The following is a 12,610-nucleotide window of genomic DNA, read 5'->3' as shown; positions in this document are numbered from 1 at the left end:
CTGAAAAGCTCTCACACATTCCACAAAATCGAGCAATAATATACATGGCCAGGGAGGGACACATTCCCAGAAATGACCTGACAAATCCATAGGCTTTCGCATCCTTAGGCTCCATGAGGGAAGTGAAGGCTAAGGCAGAGTTGTAAACAGCCTGGCTAAGAATCAAAGGAGTGCCAAAACACAGAGCCAGTTTGCAAGCACATGGAGAGTACATGTTTTCTTTTCTTCTTAATTTTTTGTGCTCCAGATGCTTAAGGAAATCTCTGTCAAACCACTGCCATCTCACTAAATACCTGATCCCTCCAGTTCTCCCTTCCCCACCTTCCCCACAACAGCAGCCAGTGTAGGCTTCTGCAGCTGTGAGTACAAGACAACAGCTGCCTGAGTACTTTCTTGTTCTATCTTCCCGCCCCCAACCAGAATTTAAAACATGGTTTTAAAGATGCTCAGAGAGAATTTTAAAAAGCATAGATACACAATATAACAATGCCAGGAAAATAGTACAAGAATAAAATGAGCTAAACAAGGAGATAGAAAACATAAAAACAAACAAACAGATCATTGGAGCTGAAGAATACAATAACTGAACTGAATAATTCAATAGAGAGCTTCAACAGCAGACTTGACAAAAAAAATACCACAAAAAACCACTGAGATATAGACAGATTAATAGAATTTATCCAATCAGAGGAGTTAAAAGAAAAAATTATAAAAAAGAATGAAAAAACCTATAGGACTTATGGGAAACCATGAAAAGAAGCAATGCACACATAATTAGAGGCCCAGAATGAGAAGAGAGGGGAAAAGGGGTAAAAAGCTTACTTTAAGAAATAATACCTGGCTATTGTCTGTGTCCATGGGCTATGCATATACACATATAAGTTATCTGGTTAATCTCCCCCCTCCCCACATAGTATGGCCAAAGGCTTGAGAGGGGTGGATGCGGAATGGAGGGGGTCAATGGGGACCATACAACAACAAAAAAAGGGGGACATCTGTAATACTTTCAACAATAAAGATAAATTTAAAAAGAGAATACCCAAGAACTGTGGAGATCCAGCACGGCCATGGCATACTCAGCCCCAGGGCGCCTTATGTGCCATGCCAGCTCAGCCTGGTTCAGTGACCCTGAGTGGGGGGTGAAAGGATTGAGAAAAGACAGACAAGAGAATGAAAGCCGGGTCTCTGTGGGACACTGCTCCCTGATGAGGAGACAGTGCCAGCGCCCACAAGCCATGTCTTTATTTTATAGCAGATGCCACGAGGCAAAGTAGGGGCGTGATCAAGTTGTTTAACATGCACCCGAACTGTAGCACAAGGCATGTGGGGCCACGTGATTGGACCATAGGTTCAAGCTTACAACCACAGCCATTGGTTATGATTGTGTTGGGAGGGCCCTGCCCTTCCAGCTGGGACTTGCACGTGGCAATGAGAGGACCCTGTCCTTTCATTACTCCGAGGCTTGAACCTGGCCAAAACACTGTACCCGCACCCCACAGAGAACTTTCCAAACCTGGGAACAGATTTGCATATCAAAGTTTATGAATCCAATAGGTCACCACAAAACTTCAATCCAAACACTCTCCAAGACAAAATGATAAACTGTCTAAAGTCAAAGACAGAATTTTAAAAGTATCAAGAAAAAAAATTCTGTGTTTACCTGACAATTCTTAGTCATTCTCAGTCACTATAGAAACGAACTTTCAAGACATTGTTTCTCAAATATTTACTAACAATGAAGGAGCAGGAATAGAAGTCTAAATACAATGTGTGTGAGGGTGGAAGAGACATTAAATCTAAACTTCTAGAACTTTGCTTCCTTTCATTATCATATTTTTTCTTAAAAAGTATCTATGAAATGTGTATTTCACTATGTAATAAATGTTTGTTTTAATGAAAAATGTTTTAAGTTATGTGCAGATTAAACTACTTATTTTTCTTTTGATGTTTGAATAACAGTAGTATTCTATGAAAGCATAGATATTAATAGTATAGTGTTGAAACACAATGCATTATTGCTTTTTTAAACATTTTATATATTACTAGAGGCCCAGTGCACAAAAATTTGTGCACTCGGGGGGGAGGGGGGGTCCCTCAGCCCGGCCTGTGCCCTCTAGCAGTCTGGGACCCCTCGGGAGATAACAACCTGCTGGCTTAGGCCTGCTCCCGGGTGGCAGAGGGAAGGCCCAATCCCTAGGTGCAGCCCCTGGTTGGGCTCAGAGCAGGGCCAATTGGGGAGTTGGGGCGCCGCCACTCTCACCCTCAGGGTAGGGCCGATTGGGGGGTTGGGGCACCACCCCCTGTCACACTCAAGGCAGGGTCAATGGGGAGGTTGTGGCGCCACCCCCTGTCACGCACAGTGCAGGGCCAATCAGGGGGGTTGGGGCTCCATACTCTGTCATGCACAGAGCAGGGCCCATCAGGGGGTTGGGGAGCTCCCCCCTGTCACACACAGAGCAGGGCCCATCAGGGTGTTGGGGAGCGCCCCCCTGTCACACACAGAGCAGGGCCCATCAGGGGGTTGGGGAGCTCCCCCCTGTCACGCACAGAGCAGGGCAGATCAGCAGGTTGGGGCGCCGCCCTCTATCACCCATAGAGCAGGGCCAATCAGGGGGTTGGGGCGCCGCCACTCTCACACTCAGGGCAGGGTCAATGGGGAGGTTATGGCTCTACCCCGTCACACACAGAGCAGGGCCCGTGGGGGGGGGGGGGGTTGGGCGCTGCCCCCTGTCACGCTGATCCCGGTGCCGGGAGGCATATTACCCTTTTACTATATAGAATAAAGGCCTGGTGCACGGGTAGGGTCTGGCTGGTTTGCCCTGAAGGGTGTCCTGGATCAGGGTGGGGGTCTCTACTGGGGTGCCTGGCCAGTCTGGGTGATGGGCTGAGGGCTGTTTTCAGGCTGGGGGTGACTGAAGCTCCCAACTGCTCCTTTTTTCCTTTTTTTTTTTTTATTCTGGGCCAGCATTAGCTTGAGGCTTGGCTCCAGCTCTTAGGCCTCTGCTCCTGAAAGTAGGTTTCTGGCCTTTGCATACAATGTTGCGATCCTGCTGGCTGAAGTCTGGCGGTATTTGTTACAATGTTTGAAACTGCAGGCTCAGAGGCCTGCAGCGGCAGGCGGGGAACGTTGGAGTCCTCAGTCACTGAGGCAAGCAAGCCTCATGTTAGTTTCAAGCTGCCTGGCTGCTGGTCGCCATCTTCGCTGGCAGTTAATTTGCATATCTCGCTGATTAGCCAATGAAAAGGGTAGCGGTTGTACGCCAATTACCATGTTTCTCTTTTATTAGTGTAGATTTCATATTCATTCACAAGCACCAAAGTCTTTTAAGGAGAAAGGCTTATCCAAATTTATAAAAACTGACCTAGAAAGGTCTGTTCAATAGAATACAAATTATCTTCTACTGAAACAATGCATATCCTTGCATGTAGTTTTTGCCATTTATATTGTGGAGTTTTGTACAGGGTGAAGAAAAAGAAGGTTTACAGTTGTGAGTACACAAAACAGAGATAATTATTGTATTACTAGAAGCCCGGTGCACGAATTTGTGCACGGGTGGGGTCCTGATGGGGGATCATTGGGCCAGGTCAGTGGGGGGAGGGACCGCAGGAGGTTGGCTGGCAGGCCCCTCTCCTTATCTGGGTGGGGAGGGCTGATAAGGAGCAGATCTGGCCAGGGGGAGGGGCCATGGGCAGTTGTCCTGCTGGCCCCTCCCCCCAATTGGAGTGGGGGGTTATTCAGGACCTGGATCAGGCCTGTTGGCTGCCACAGTGTGCGTCATAGCCACCAGTTATTCCTGTGTTCTGGTTGATCTGTCGGCCATTCCGGTTGCTGGGTATGTATGTGTGTGTGTGTGTGGATATATATATATTAGAGGCCCGCTGCACAAAAATTTGTGCACTCGGGGGGGGGGAGGGTCCTTCAGCCTGGCCTGTGCCCTCTCGCAAAGTCTGGGACCCCTCGGGAGATAACGACCTGCTGGCTTAGGCCTGCTCCCGGGTGGCAGAGGGCAGACCCAATCCCTAGGTTCAGCCCCTGGTCAGGCTCAGAGCAGGGCCGATTGTGGAGTTGGGGCGCCACCCCCTGTCATGCACAGAGCAGGGCGGATTGGGAGGTTGCGATGCCACCCTCAGTCACGCTCAGGATAGGGTCAATTGGGGAGTTGGGGCATTGGCCCCTGTCACACTCAGGGCAGGGCCGATGGGGAGGTTATGGCTCTACCCCATCACACACAGAGCAGGGTCCGTGGAAGGGGGGGGTTCGGGCGCCGCCCTCTATCACCTACAGAGCAGGGCTGATCAGGGGGTTGGGGTGCCGCCACTCTCACACTCAGGGCAGGGCCGATGGGGAGGTTATGGCTCTACCCTGTCACACACAGAGCAGGGTGGATCAGGGGTTGGGACGCCACACCCTGTCACACACAGAGCCACAGGGCGATCAGGGGGTTTGGGCACTGCCCTCGTCACGCTGATCCCGGTGCTGGGAGGCCTTGTGGCTCCGCTGATCCCGGTGCTGGTAGGCATATTACCCTTTTACTATATTGCATAGAGGCCTGGTGCATGGGTGGGGGCCAGCTGGTTTGCCCTGAAGGGTGTTCTGGATCAGGGTGGGGGTCCCCCTGGGGTTCCTGGCCAGCCTGGGTGAGGGCTGATGGCTGTTTGCAGCTGGTCACACATCCTTCAGGGTGGGGGTCCCCACTGGGGTGCCTGGCCAGTCTGGGTGAGGGGCTGAGGGCTGTTTTTAGGCTGGCAGGTGACTGAAGCTCCCAACTGCTCCTTTTTTTCTCTTTTTTAATTCTGGGCCAGCTTTAGCTCTGGCTCCAGCTCTTAGGCCTCTGCTGCTGAAAGCAGGTATCTGGTTTGTTTGGGTTCTATAATCGAAACACTGTATCAACTCCATCTCTGAGATCCCTGCTGGCTGAAAGCAGGTTTCTGGGGTTTTGTTTAGCTTCTATATTTTATCAATGTTTCAAACTGAAAGCTCAGAGGCCAGCAAGGCAGGCAGGGAACGTTGGTTTCCTCCGTCACTGAAGCAAGCAAGCCTCATGTTAGCTTCAAGCTGCCTGACTGACAGCAGCCATTTCAGCTGGCAGTTAATATGCATATCTCCCTGATTAGCCAATGGGAAGGGTAGAGGACGTAAGGCTAATTACCATGTTTCTCTTTTATTAGATAGGATATATATATATATATATATATATATATATATATATATATATATTATTAATAGAGGCTGGTGCATGGATTCATGCACATTGAAAGGAAATTAATTAAGAAAAATATTTTAGAGGTCTGGGAGGGACCACAGGAGGGCTCTAGGGCGTGTCTGGGTGCCCATCTCACCCAGTCTCAATCAGTCGGACCCTAGCAGCAAGCTAACCTACTGGTTGGAGCATCTGCTCCCTAGTGGTCAGTGTGCATCATAATGACTGGTCCAATGGTTGAACGAATGGTCAGACACTTAGCATTTTAGGCTTTTATTATATAGGATTATTATATTATTTTCCATATGAACAACTGTAAACCTGCTTTTGCCCCACCCTTATGTGTTCATGTATGTATGTGTGTGTGTGTGTGTATATATATATATATGTATATATGTATATGTGTATATATATATATATATATATATATATATATATATATATTTGTGAGTATTCAAAGAGACAATCTTAAACAATTCCCTCACTAGTCTTGCATTTTTTTGTTAAGAAAAACAACAAAAATCCCTGATCATTCACATCATTTGACATTTGTTTGAAAACAAACACTCCAGAAAGTAGTTTCTTACTATCTTTCTGAGGTTTTTATAAATAACAGTTATAAAAAATGCTAGAAACTCATAATCAAGGAAACAACTGGGTAGGGAAGAATGAAGAAACTTCCAAAACTAGGGTATAGATAAAAAAGGTTTATTCTCTGAAAAACCTCACTAAGATATTGACTTTTTTGTGTGTTTGAGCAGAGATGTAGAGTCACAGAAAGAATGTACAATATAGTCTCACTATTCATCCAAGATAAACCAAAGTCACTACTAAATTGGCACTAATAGCTCAAACCTAGGTGACTAACTTGCTTGGGCAAAAATCAAAAATTTCAAATTAGTGGAATATTAGGAAAGTTACTTGAGGAAGATTTGAACACTAAACTTTTCTTAAGTCCCAGAGCAAAGTTTCAGACTCACAGTAGAATTAATTATTAGAGACAAATGAAGGTAAATAAGACAGACATCAATGTCATCCCATTTAAGAAATAGCTAAATTAGGATCTCTGTAAACACATTTCTCAGAGAAACAACCATAACTTGTTAAAATTGAAAGAAAAAATATATACATGCAAATACACATAAGTGTATACAGCAAATGAAGAAATATTTTTACCTGCTAAATCTTGGTAGGAGCAGCAAGAGTCTGGGGCGTGAAACACAACTCACTCATTCCCATTTTCTTTGTTCAGGATGACAAAGCTCCACCTTGGGCAGGTGTGGCCAAGAAGAAAAAGCTCCCTGTATCTCCACTCTCAAAAGTCAGGAGGGGATAGCCGCCAGCATTTGTTATCTCTCGGAGATATGTTATAGAGGCTAAATTTCAGAGGAGTGCACCTGAGAGATAATTGGCTTCTTCCTCCCAGAAGCCTGAATTCATAGGGTAAAGGCTCTAACTCAACTACTACATGCTAAGAATATTGGCACCCTGATTGCCCTCAGCAAGCTAACTTGCAATATGGAGGTTGCACACCAGTAAAGACAGCTGAGAGGACCAGAGGTTGGCATTTCCACCCAAAATCATGCCCATAAAGGAAGAATGTCATTTAAAGAAAATGTACTGTTGTCTATAGACCTAGCTCTGGAGCAGTGACTCAGTAATTTTGCCCAGCGGAAGAGATAGGCCATATGAACAGAAACTTCTGAAGCTCTCCCCACAGAAAATGACTTTATTGGAACAGAGTGTGAGGCAGGCAAGCCTGAGGGCTCTCTAAAAAACAATGAAGTTTTTGTGGTAAGACACTAAGAGGATACTAGTAGTTCTATGAAAGCAATATGCTAAATGTATCTTAACCTATTTTGACAGAAATAATCAAAGAAAGAGACAGCTAAGGGCCCTCCTGGAGTCAGAAGAAATCTCCAAGACTGACTTCAAAATCTACCACTGTAAAGGGCCTAGAATTTAATTGGATCAGACTGTGTAGCAATTTAAAATCCCAGGCATTGTCAAAAACAATCCAGCAATCAATGGCAATTGTCAACAACTAGATTTGATAGCAACAGAAGCAGGCAACTTAGCAAAGATAGCATGAAAAGGCAAAGTAAATTATAAAGGCTTGTTAAATTCACTGTCATCAGAGGGTAAATGTGTGCTTGCCCAAGGCTGCATCCCCTCAGGAGCAATTTCAAGGATTCACACTGTATGGGAAATAGACTTAAAGTTCATGAAAGACACTTAACAAATAAATAAGCAAACAGCAAAAATGATAAGCTCCTTTAGGTTAGAGGGATAGGGAGCACCACTACTCAAATTTTCTGTAATTACATTATCCAAATGTCCAGTTTAAAATGCCAAACTATGAGACATGCAAATAAATAAGAAGGAATGAACCATATACAGGGGGAAAAGCAGGCAACATATGCTATCTATGAGTGTATTTAGATGTCAAATTTAGCAGACAGAGATTTAATATATGTTCATAGAACCAAAGGAAAACATGTGTAAATAAGAGTCATTGTCTCATTGAAAAGAGGATATTAATAAAGAGATGCAAATTAGTTTTTTAAAGACTAAATGAAAATTCTGCAGTTGAGTAATAAAATAAATAAAACAAAAATTCACCAGTGGGGCACAACGTCATTTCAAATGATATAAGAAAGAATCATAGAACTTGAAGATAGGTCAATAAGAATATAAACTTAAAGTACAGAGGGGGAAAAAGTAGAAAAACAAGGACAACCTCATAGGAAGGTGGGATAACATAAAGTGCATCAACATGCACATAATGGGAGCATCCAGCAGTAGAGAAGAGAAAGGAGCCAGAAAATATTTAAAGAAACAATGTCAGAGAACCAAGATGGTAGCATAGGCAAATGCCTGTACTCGCTGCCTCCCACAACCACATCAAAATTACAACTAAAATACAGAATAACCATCATCCAAAATAGCCAGAAAGCTGGCTGAATGTAAGTCCTATAACTAGAGGAGTAAAGAAGAAAGCACACTGAGACTGGTAGTAGGTGCAGAGGCACAGAGTGGACTGGCTCAGCACCTACGTGTGCCACTGTTTTAATTGGGAGGGAGATTGCCTCTGTGGAGGCCACCTGTGAGGAGCAAGTGGTCGAAGCCCCACACCAAACACCCAGCCCAGGGTCCCAGAGTTGGCAAAAGAAGTCTCTACAGGCAGTAAGAACTATGAGCTCTGAAAACCAGTGGGGATTGGGGCTCAAGGACACACAGGCTGCTAGAGACCCAACTACTCCTCTTTAAAGGCCAGCACCATGAACTGAACTTACAAGCTCCAACTCCCTCTGATCTCCAGTGTTGGGCGTGGCTCTGGGGGACCCAGACACATACAAGGCAAAACTGAACTGTTTGGCATCGGGGAAGGAACTCAGGGGCAGCTTTGTCCCAGACCGAGGCGCTCACAGGGATCATTGTTCCAGTGCTGGGACCTTCCCTGTTGCAGGACTGACTGGTAGCCATTTCTGTTTGCTCTGCTCTGGTGATTCCCTGAGACTCTGCCCTATCCAATTTACAACCCCACCCAAGCTGCTTTCAGTGGCTTTTAGATATGAATGTCCTGTCCTTGCTCAGGCTAAAACCTGTCAAACAAGCTGCAGCTGGGTTATGAGACAAGAAGACATTAGTTAGATAAGGTTTTAACACAAAGGCACCCCACTTAAATGGTATTATCCAATTGGTTTGCTATTTGATCTTCTTGCATCAAGTTCAGCTCTTCTTTGGAACATCACAGTACGTTTTAAGGGTTCCCAGAAAAGGACCTTCTGGAGTGTCCATCTAAGGAAACAATTGAAGCTCATTTTATGTCTTATGTGAAAGAAGCTGATGCATTAAAACACAAAAGCCAAGTAATCAATGAAATGCAGAAAAGAGATCACAAGCAGCTCTGGATGGGATTACATAATGACAAATTTGACCAGTTTGGGGCCATCAATCGGGAACTCATGGAATATCCTGCAGAAGAAAGTGGATTTTATTACATCCCTTTTAGAATATATCAGAAAACGACTGAATGACTTTTCATTCAGAAGCTTTTTCATCCTGTGGCTACAGATGGACAATAGGAGATCTCCTCAAATAAGCCTGTCCTGTGATTGCTCCTGAAGATGGGGAAAGAATCAAGTGATGATTCATGGAATTGAGCCAACGTTGGAAACACCTCTACAGTGGCTGAGTGAACATCTGAGCTACCCAGATACTTTTCTCCATATTAGTATCATCCCACAACCCACAGATTGAAGGATCAACTATGACAGGATTTACCAGAGCATATTAACTTTCTGCTTCAGTCAGGTTAGGTGGAGGCAACCAGAGCAGAAACCCTGCTGCAAGCCTAACAGGAAAAAGATTCCATGTCTGATAAGGGCACTGGGGCTGCTCTTGCTTTGCTTCACCACTGCTTTCCTCCACTACCCTCATAAAACCTCAGCTGCAACAAGAAAAACTTTCCAGGATCCCCGCAAGTCTTCTGTTTTCTTGTAAAATATAATGAAACCTAAGAAAGAAAATGGAAATATGTTTCACTCAATTTGTATTTCTAATTAACAAATAAACAGGGGTATTTCCTAAGGTGACCATGGTTGAACTTTAGCTCAAGGGAGTGGAAACATTGGTTTAATTTTCCAGAGAATTAGACTTAAGAAAGTAAAAGAGAAATTCTGTTATCAATAACTTGCAGCAGCTTTTGTGAAAGATCAAATTACAGTAAACTCATCTTTCCTTAATGAAAATTTCCTGTTTACAGTCTGTCTATTGGTATGCAAACAATCATGTAACTTTGATAATGAGCAGTGAGAGATTTTTAAATAAAGCTTTGAAATATGTTTTGTCATTTAATAACATAAAAAAGGAAGAAATCTAATGAACAGAATAAACTGGTGAATAAAATAGAATCAGAGGCATGGAAATGGAACAGACTGACCATTCTCAAAGGGAAGAGGGGGTAGGGGGCAGGAAGAGATTAAACAAAGATCTTATATGCATGTATTCAGTACCTATGCAGGTCTGGGGCGGAGTGGGAACCAGGTAGAGGGGAGCTATGGGGGAAAAAAGAGGAACATCAGTAATAATCTCAACAATAAAGATTAAAAAAGAAAAAGAAACAATGGCTATCAAAGTATAGATTCAAAAAATCCCCATTAAAATACCAACAGCATATTTCACAGACCTAAAACAAACTCTCCAAAAATTTTTTATGGAATAAAAATGACCCCGAATAGCCACAGCAATCCTGAGAAAGAAGAACAAAGGTGGAGGGATCTCAATACCAGATATCAAGCTGTATTACAAAGCCACTGTTCTCAAAACTTCCTGGTACTGACACAAGAACAGACATATAGAATAGAGAACCCAGAAATCGACCCAAACCACTACGCTCAATTAATATTTGACGAAGGAGGCAAGAACTTACAATGGAGTCAAGACAGTCTCTTCAATAAATGGTGTTGGGAAAATTGGACAGATACATGCAAAAAAATGAAACTAGACCACCAACTTACACCATACACAAAAATAAACTTAAACTGGATAAAGGACTTAAACATAAGATGGGAAACCATAAAAATCTTAGAGGAATCCACAGGCAGCAAAATCTCAGACATATGCCAAAGCAATTTCTTCACTGATACAGCTCCTAAGGCAATGGAAACTGAAGAGAAAATAAACAAATGGGACTACATCAAAATAAAAAGTTTCTGCACAGCAAAAGAAACCACCAATAGAACAACAAGAGAGCCCACTGCATGGGAGAACATATTGGCCAATGTTACATCCAATAAGGGTTTAATCTCCAAAATGTATAGGGAACTCATACAACTTAAAAAAAGGAAGATAAACAATTGAACCAAAAAATGGGCAAATGACCTAAAAATAGACACTTTTCCAAAGTGGACATACAGAAAACCAAGAGACATATGAAAACATGCTCAAGGTCACTAATCAACTGAGAGATGAAAATCAAAACGACAAGGAGGTACCATCTCACACCTGTCAGAATGGCTATCATCAACAAACCAACAAATGACAAGTGCTGGCAAGTATGTGAAGAAAAAGGAATCCTCGTGCACTGCTGGTGGGGATGCAGACTGGTACAGCCACCATAGAAAACAGTATGGAGTTTCCTCAAAATATTAAAAATGGAACTCCCATTTGACCCAGTAATACCACTTCCAGGAATATACCCCAAGATATACCAATCAGAAAGGATATATGCACCCCTATGTTCATAGCAGCACAATTCTCCATAGCTAAGATTTGGAAACAGCCTAAGTGTCCATCAGCAGATGAGTGGATTAAAAAAACCATACATCTACACAATGGAATACTATGCTGCTGTAAAAAAGAAAGAACTCTTACCATTTTCAACAGCAGGGATGGACTGGGAGAGCATTATGCTAAGCAAAATAAGCCAGTCAGAGAAAGACAAATACCACATGATCTCACTCATTTGTGGGATATAATGAACAATATAAACTGATGAACAAAAATAGATCCAGAGATACAGAAACATTGAACAGACTGTCAAACCTCAGAGGGAAGGCAGGGGAGGGTGGAATTGTTGCTAACCAATCTGCCTTAAAGAAATGCAAAACTTCTTCAGGCTGCAATCAAGTGATTCTATAGAAACATTCCAATTCCATAATAAAAAAAATAATATGGACAAAGATAATTGTGTAACTAATAAATACCACATAAATTATATTACTCTCTTAACTGGTTTTAGAAGTGTTATTTTAAATCCAAATAATAACATGCACAAATTTAATTTATTTAATAATAAAAACACAAAGAAAGTGGATCAGAGTATAGTTGTTCTGAGGTAAGAAAATGATGCTGGATAAAAACTCATTTGCATAGGAGCAAATGAATTGAACTGGAAATAGTAAATAGAAATTTAATAAAACAAACTTCAGAAATATATACTTGCTTTTCTTTTTCCTCTCTGCTACTATAAAAGATATAAAATTATATAAACTAATAATTATATAAATAGATTTTATGTCTGTAACAGTATGACGGTAACATGTGAAACAATAATGACACAAATAGGGTAAAGAAGTAACAGATGTAACAGAGGAGAGATATTTGAAGTAGATTCTTATAAGTTAAGATGTATATAATAAGACCTAGAAAAAAAAGTAAAATTACTTACAATATGGTGAAATCATTAAGTGACTTAAAATATTACACTAGAAAATATTTATTCAATGCAACAGTAAACAGTAAATGAGGAGTAGAGGAAAAAAATAAAACAAATAGAAAACAAAAAGTAGAATGGCAGGTATAAGTTAAATTAAATCATTATTATAAATAGGAATGGATTAAACAATCCAATCAAAAACCATAGACTGTTCTAATAGATTCAAAAAGAAAACAAGACCCAAATA

General features: G+C 42.4%; 1 pseudogene; it reads left to right on the top strand.

Moving 5' to 3' along the window:
- Positions 1–8,831: 8,831 nt before the first annotated feature.
- LOC132224084 (autophagy protein 5-like) lies at positions 8,832–9,704 on the top strand (annotated as a pseudogene).
- The last annotated feature ends 2,906 nt before the right edge of the window (positions 9,705–12,610 follow it).

Source organism: Myotis daubentonii, chromosome X (assembly GCF_963259705.1).
Source record: "Myotis daubentonii chromosome X, mMyoDau2.1, whole genome shotgun sequence".
Classification (NCBI taxonomy): Eukaryota; Metazoa; Chordata; class Mammalia; order Chiroptera; family Vespertilionidae; genus Myotis; species Myotis daubentonii.
Note: the sequence above shows the minus strand (reverse complement) of the source record. Positions and strands in the feature narration are given on the sequence as shown.